Raw genomic sequence first — 8942 nt, forward strand, 5'->3', positions numbered from 1 at the left:
CTATAGGGTGATCAAATAATAGCAATAAGGCAAAAGATGGCAGAGATATGTATTTTAAAGTGAAATACATGCATATGTATACAGCTCTACAACATGTTTAAACAGCTCCAACATTGCATCCAAAAGACCTAGGCCCAGCTGTTGAATGTGGCTATTAAGAGGAGATTCCATAGTATACCCATGCCAAATTTGAAGACTATATCTGAAAAAACAACCAAAAAACATTAGTTTGAAGTTCTCCCTTCTGAACCATGGCCTCTCTACAATGCAGGATGGGCCTTAAAGGGGTACACACGTTATTTCGCAAACATCTGTTTGACAGTGGATTTTGACACAGTAGGCTTTAGAAACATGGTTGGTGATTGTTTTGATATGTTAACTGCCGGAAAATCAGTTTTTAAGGCATACCAATGCATATTACCATACCAACCAAGCTCACCATACCTCCACATAGGAAAGACTTATATTTCTCAAAATATACTCCAATCTGCCCTTGGCAGTCTACAGTCATACTGTCGGTCATACTGTCATACTGTCATATTGTCGTTCATACAGTCATACGGTCATACTGTCATACTTTTGTTCATACAGTCATACGGTCATACTGTCAGTTATACAGTCATACTGTTGGTCATACTGTCATACAGTCATACTGTCGGTCATAGTATTGGTCGTACTGTCATACTGTCGGTAATACAGTTGGTCATACAGTCATACAGTTGGTCATACAGTCATACAGTTGGTCATACTGTCATACTGTCTGTCATACTGTCATGTGAGTGTCAAAATCTCTTCTCACTGTCTCTCCCCTCACATCATATTTAATGTGGTATTTGGACTTCCGGAGCACTAGGGGGCAGAAGGTTAACCCCGCCTTGGCCAGGGAAGTTCCCCTTATTATTGGTATGGCCCAATCAGTCCACCTGGGACTCATTGGCTTATATAAGGGGAGTCTCATTTTGTGGTAGGTGCTTGCTTGACAAGAGGCCAGTACTAGAGCACATGGTATATGTGGCGGCTAGGCTGATGGCTAGGCTGATGGCTAGGCTGATGGCTAGGCTGATGGCTAGGCTGATGGCTAGGCTGATGGCTAGGCTGATGGCTAGGCTGATGGCTAGGCTGATGGCTAGGCTGATGGCTAGGCTGATGGCTAGGCTGATGGCTAGGCTGATGGCTAGGCTGGTGGCTAGGCTGGTGGCTAGGCTGGTGGCTAGGCTGGTGGCTAGGCTGGTGGCTGTTATACCGTAGGACCCCGTTATTGTTGCTGGCAACTATATTTATTATTAGGGGTCCTACGGAATCTCCGTAGGAAACCTATTGTATTCGTTAGTATTATTATTATTATTTTTATTCTGACTTTTTGGCTCCAAAAGTTATAAAAATTGGCAGGCTTGTAGAACTCATAAAGTTAGTAAAGGAATCAAAAGATGGTCCAGAATAACACATAGGTGGCGCTATAACAAGGCCTTGAAGTTCAGGACTTCAACAGGCTGCCATTACCACTAGGAAGGTACAATTTGTATGAAACTTGGTATACATGCACCATTTCTCATGATGAACAACTTTCACATTGCAACCCATATGGTCAGACCATTGGGATATAGTGCAGTGACCACAACTTGACCAAACACCCACACATTAACTCCTTTGGTGCTGAAAGTGGGAAAAGCTCCAAACTTGGCACACATGTACCAGGTCACTGTGGGACTATAGGGTGATCAAATAATAGCAATAAGGCAAAAGATGGCAGAGATATGTATTTTAAAGTGAAATACATGCATATGTATACAGCTCTACAACATGTTTAAACAGCTCCAACATTGCATCCAAAAGACCTAGGCCCAGCTGTTGAATGTGGCTATTAAGAGGAGATTCCATAGTATACCCATGCCAAATTTGAAGACTATATCTGAAAAAACAACCAAAAAACATTAGTTTGAAGTTCTCCCTTCTGAACCATGGCCTCTCTACAATGCAGGCTGGGCCTTAAAGGGGTACACACGTTATTTCGCAAACATCTGTTTGACAGTGGATTTTGACACAGTAGGCTTAAGAAACATGGTTGGTGATTGTTTTGATATGTTAACTGCCGGAAAACCAGTTTTTAAGGCATACCAATGCATATTACCATACCAACCAAGCTCACCATACCTCCACATAGGAAAGACTTATATTTCTCAAAATATACTCCAATCTGCCCTTGGCAGTCTAGAGTCATACTGTCGGTCATACTGTCATACTGTCATATTGTCGTTCATACAGTCATACGGTCATACTGTCATACTTTTGTTCATACAGTCATACGGTCATACTGTCAGTTATACAGTCATACTGTTGGTCATACTGTCATACAGTCATACTGTCATACTGTCGGTCATAGTGTTGGTCGTACTGTCATACTGTCGGTAATACAGTTGGTCATACAGTCATACAGTTGGTCATACAGTCATACAGTTGGTCATACTGTCATACTGTCTGTCATACTGTCATGTGAGTGTCAAAATCTCTTCTCACTGTCTCTCCCCTCACATCATATTTAATGTGGTATTTGGACTTCCGGAGCACTAGGGGGCAGAAGGTTAACCCCGCCTTGGCCAGGGAAGTTCCCCTTATTATTGGTATGGCCCAATCAGTCCACCTGGGACTTATTGGCTTATATAAGGGGAGTCTCATTTTGTGGTAGAGGGGGAAGGTGCTGGCTTGACAAGAGGCCAGTACTAGAGCACATGGTATATGTGGCGGCTAGGCTGATGGCTAGGCTGATGGCTAGGCTGATGGCTAGGCTGATGGCTAGGCTGATGGCTAGGCTGATGGCTAGGCTGATGGCTAGGCTGATGGCTGTTATACCGTAGGACCCCGTTATTGTTGCTGGCAACTATATTTATTATTATTTTTATCCTGACTTTTTGGCTCCAAAAGTTATAAAAATTGGCAGGCTTGTAGAACTCATAAAGTTAGTAAAGGAATCAAAAGATGGCCCAGAATAACACATAGGTGGCGCTATAACAAGGCCTTGAAGTTCAGGACTTCAACAGGCTGCCATTACCACTAGGAAGGTACAATTTGTATGAAACTTGGTATACATGCACCATTTCTCATAATGAACAACTTTCACATTGCAACCCATATGGTCAGACCATTGGGATATAGTGCAGTGACCACAACTTGACCAAACACCCACACATTAACTCCTTTGGTGCTGAAAGTGGGAAAAGCTCCAAACTTGGCACACATGTACCAGGTCACTGTGGGACTATAGGGTGATCAAATAATAGCAATAAGGCAAAAGATGGCAGAGATATGTATTTTAAAGTGAAATACATGCATATGTATAGAGCTCTACAACATGTTTAAACAGCTCCAACATTGCATCCAAAAGACCTAGGCCCAGCTGTTGAATGTGGCTATTAAGAGGAGATTCCATAGTATACCCATGCCAAATTTGAAGACTATATCTGAAAAAACAACCAAAAAACATTAGTTTGAAGTTCTCCCTTCTGAACCATGGCCTCTCTACAATGCAGGCTGGGCCTTAAAGGGGTACACACGTTATTTCGCAAACATCTGTTTGACAGTGGATTTTGACACAGTAGGCTTTAGAAACATGGTTGGTGATTGTTTTGATATGTTAACTGCCGGAAAACCAGTTTTTAAGGCATACCAATGCATATTACCATACCAACCAAGCTCACCATACCTCCACATAGGAAAGACTTATATTTCTCAAAATATACTCCAATCTGCCCTTGGCAGTCTACAGTCATACTGTCGGTCATACCGTCATACTGTCATATTGTCGTTCATACAGTCATACGGTCATACTGTCATACTTTCGTTCATACAGTCATACTGTCGGTTATACAGTCATACTGTTGGTCATACTGTCTGTCATACTGTCATACTGTCTGTCATACAGTTGGTCATACTATTATACTGTCGGTCATACGGTCATGTGAGAATGTGAAAATCCCTTCTCACTGTCTCTCCCCTCACATCATATTTAATGTGGTATTTGGACTTCCGGAGCACTAGGGGGCAGAAGGTTAACCCCGCCTTGGCCAGGGAAGTTCCCCTTATTATTGGTATGGCCCAATCAGTCCACCTGGGACTCATTGGCTTATATAAGGGGAGTCTCATTTTGTGGCAGAGGGGGAAGGTGCTGGCTTGACAAGAGGCCAGTACTAGAGCACATGGTATATGTGGCGGCTAGGCTGATGGCTAGGCTGATGGCTAGGCTGATGGCTAGGCTGATGGCTAGGCTGATGGCTAGGCTGATGGCTAGGCTGATGGCTAGGCTGATGGCTAGGCTGATGGCTGTTATACCGTAGGACCCCGTTATTGTTGCTGGCAACTATATTTATTATTATTTTTATTCTGACTTTTTGGCTCCAAAAGTTATAAAAATTGGCAGGCTTGTAGAACTCATAAAGTTAGTAAAGGAATCAAAAGATGGTCCAGAATAACACATAGGTGGCGCTATAACAAGGCCTTGAAGTTCAGGACTTCAACAGGCTGCCATTACCACTAGGAAGGTACAATTTGTATGAAACTTGGTATACATGCACCATTTGTCATGATGAACAACTTTCACATTGCAACCCATATGGTCAGACCATTGGGATATAGTGCAGTGACCACAACTTGACCAAACACCCACACATTAACTCCTTTGGTGCTGAAAGTGGGAAAAGCTCCAAACTTGGCACACATGTACCAGGTCACTGTGGGACTATAGGGTGATCAAATAATAGCAATAAGGCAAAAGATGGCAGAGATATGTATTTTAAAGTGAAATACATGCATATGTATACAGCTCTACAACATGTTTAAACAGCTCCAACATTGCATCCAAAAGACCTAGGCCCAGCTGTTGAATGTGGCTATTAAGAGGAGATTCCATAGTATACCCATGCCAAATTTGAAGACTATATCTGAAAAAACAACCAAAAAACATTAGTTTGAAGTTCTCCCTTCTGAACCATGGCCTCTCTACAATGCAGGCTGGGCCTTAAAGGGGTACACACGTTATTTCGCAAACATCCATTTGACAGTGGATTTTGACACAATAGGCTTTAGAAACATGGTTGGTGATTGTTTTGATATGTTAACTGCCGGAAAACCAGTTTTTAAGGCATACCAATGCATATTACCATACTAACCAAGCTCACCATACCTCCACATAGGAAAGACTTATATTTCTCAAAATATACTCCAATCTGCCCTTGGCAGTCTACGGTCATACTGTCGGTCATACTGTCAAACTGTCATATTGTCGTTCATACAGTCATACTGTCATACTTTTGTTCATACAGTCATACGGTCATACTGTCAGTTATACAGTCATACTGTTGGTCATACTGTCATACAGTCATACTGTCTGTCATACTGTCATACTGTCGGTCATAGTGTTGGTCGTACTGTCATACTGTCAGTCATATAGTTGGTCATACAGTCATACAGTTGGTCATACAGTCATACAGTTGGTCATTCTGTCATACTGTCATGTGAGAATGTCAAAATCTCTTCTCACTGTCTCTCCCCTCACATCATATTTAATGTGGTATTTGGACTTCCGGAGCACTAGGGGGCAGAAGGTTAACCCCGCCTTGGCCAGGGAAGTTCCCCTTATTATTGGTATGGCCCAATCAGTCCACCTGGGACTCATTGGCTTATATAAGGGGAGTCTCATTTTGTGGTAGAGGGGGAAGGTGCTGGCTTGACAAGAGGCGAGTACTAGAGCACATGGTATATGTGGCTGCTAGGCTGATGGCTAGGCTGATGGCTAGGCTGATGGCTAGGCTGGTGGCTAGGCTGGTGGCTAGGCTGGTGGCTAGGCTGGTGGCTGTTATACCGTAGGACCCCGTTATTGTTGCTGGCAACTATATTTAGGGGTCCTACGGAATCTCCGTAGGAAACCTATTGTATTCGTTAGTATTATTATTATTTTTATTCTGACTTTTTGGCTCCAAAAGTTATAAAAATTGGCAGGCTTGTAGAACTCATAAAGTTAGTAAAGGAATCAAAAGATGGTCCAGAATAACACATAGGTGGCGCTATAACAAGGCCTTGAAGTTCAGGACTTCAACAGGCTGCCATTACCACTAGGAAGGTACAATTTGTATGAAACTTGGTATACATGCACCATTTGTCATGATGAACAACTTTCACATTGCAACCCATATGGTCAGACCATTGGGATATAGTGCAGTGACCACAACTTGACCAAACACCCACACATTAACTCCTTTGGTGCTGAAAGTGGGAAAAGCTCCAAACTTGGCACACATGTACCAGGTCACTGTGGGACTATAGGGTGATCAAATAATAGCAATAAGGCAAAAGATGGCAGAGATATGTATTTTAAAGTGAAATACATGCATATGTATACAGCTCTACAACATGTTTAAACAGCTCCAACATTGCATCCAAAAGACCTAGGCCCAGCTGTTGAATGTGGCTATTAAGAGGAGATTCCATAGTATACCCATGCCAAATTTGAAGACTATATCTGAAAAAACAACCAAAAAACATTAGTTTGAAGTTCTCCCTTCTGAACCATGGCCTCTCTACAATGCAGGCTGGGCCTTAAAGGGGTACACACGTTATTTCGCAAACATCCATTTGACAGTGGATTTTGACACAATAGGCTTTAGAAACATGGTTGGTGATTGTTTTGATATGTTAACTGCCGGAAAACCAGTTTTTAAGGCATACCAATGCATATTACCATACTAACCAAGCTCACCATACCTCCACATAGGAAAGACTTATATTTCTCAAAATATACTCCAATCTGCCCTTGGCAGTCTACGGTCATACTGTCGGTCATACTGTCAAACTGTCATATTGTCGTTCATACAGTCATACTGTCATACTTTTGTTCATACAGTCATACGGTCATACTGTCAGTTATACAGTCATACTGTTGGTCATACTGTCATACAGTCATACTGTCTGTCATACTGTCATACTGTCGGTCATAGTGTTGGTCGTACTGTCATACTGTCAGTCATATAGTTGGTCATACAGTCATACAGTTGGTCATACAGTCATACAGTTGGTCATTCTGTCATACTGTCATGTGAGAATGTCAAAATCTCTTCTCACTGTCTCTCCCCTCACATCATATTTAATGTGGTATTTGGACTTCCGGAGCACTAGGGGGCAGAAGGTTAACCCCGCCTTGGCCAGGGAAGTTCCCCTTATTATTGGTATGGCCCAATCAGTCCACCTGGGACTCATTGGCTTATATAAGGGGAGTCTCATTTTGTGGTAGAGGGGGAAGGTGCTGGCTTGACAAGAGGCGAGTACTAGAGCACATGGTATATGTGGCTGCTAGGCTGATGGCTAGGCTGGTGGCTAGGCTGGTGGCTAGGCTGGTGGCTAGGCTGGTGGCTGTTATACCGTAGGACCCCGTTATTGTTGCTGGCAACTATATTTATTATTATTATTATTTTTATCCTGACTTTTTGGCTCCAAAAGTTATAAAAATTGGCAGGCTTGTAGAACTCATAAAGTTAGTAAAGGAATCAAAAGATGGTCCAGAATAACACATAGGTGGCGCTATAACAAGGCCTTGAAGTTCAGGACTTCAACAGGCTGCCATTACCACTAGGAAGGTACAATTTGTATGAAACTTGGTATACATGCACCATTTGTCATGATGAACAACTTTCACATTGCAACCCATATGGTCAGACCATTGGGATATAGTTCAGTGACCACAACTTGACCAAACACCCACACATTAACTCCTTTGGTGCTGAAAGTGAGAAAAGCTCCAAACTTGGCACACATGTACCAGGTCACTGTGGGACTATAGGGTGATCAAATAATAGCAATAAGGCAAAAGATGGCAGAGATATGTATTTTAAAGTGAAATACATGCATATGTATACAGCTCTACAACATGTTTAAACAGCTCCAACATTGCATCCAAAAGACCTAGGCCCAGCTGTTGAATGTGGCTATTAAGAGGAGATTCCATAGTATACCCATGCCAAATTTGAAGACTATATCTGAAAAAACAACCAAAAAACATTAGTTTGAAGTTCTCCCTTCTGAACCATGGCCTCTCTACAATGCAGGCTGGGCCTTAAAGGGGTACACACGTTATTTCGCAAACATCTGTTTGACAGTGGATTTTGACACAGTAGGCTTTAGAAACATGGTTGGTGATTGTTTTGATATGTTAACTGCCGGAAAACCAGTTTTTAAGGCATACCAATGCATATTACCATACCAACCAAGCTCACCATACCTCCACATAGGAAAGACTTATATTTCTCAAAATATACTCCAATCTGCCCTTGGCAGTCTACAGTCATACTGTCGGTCATACCGTCATACTGTCATATTGTCGTTCATACAGTCATACGGTCATACTGTCATACTTTCGTTCATACAGTCATACTGTCGGTTATACAGTCATACTGTTGGTCATACTGTCTGTCATACTGTCATACTGTCTGTCATACAGTTGGTCATACTATTATACTGTCGGTCATATGGTCATGTGAGAATGTGAAAATCCCTTCTCACTGTCTCTCCCCTCACATCATATTTAATGTGGTATTTGGACTTCCGGAGCACTAGGGGGCAGAAGGTTAACCCCGCCTTGGCCAGGGAAGTTCCCCTTATTATTGGTATGGCCCAATCAGTCCACCTGGGACTTATTGGCTTATATAAGGGGAGTCTCATTTTGTGGTAGAGGGGGAAGGTGCTGGCTTGACAAGAGGCCAGTACTAGAGCACATGGTATATGTGGCTGCTAGGCTGATGGCTAGGCTGATGGCTAGGCTGATGGCTAGGCTGATGGCTAGGCTGATGGCTAGGCTGATGGCTAGGCTGATGGCTAGGCTGATGGCGCTAGGCTGATGGCTGTTATACCGTAGGACCCCGTTATTGTTGCTGGCAACTATATTTATTATTTTTATTCTGACT

This window comes from Micromesistius poutassou (assembly GCF_964030765.1).
Source record: "Micromesistius poutassou genome assembly, chromosome: 8".
In the NCBI taxonomy this organism is placed as follows: Eukaryota; Metazoa; Chordata; class Actinopteri; order Gadiformes; family Gadidae; genus Micromesistius; species Micromesistius poutassou.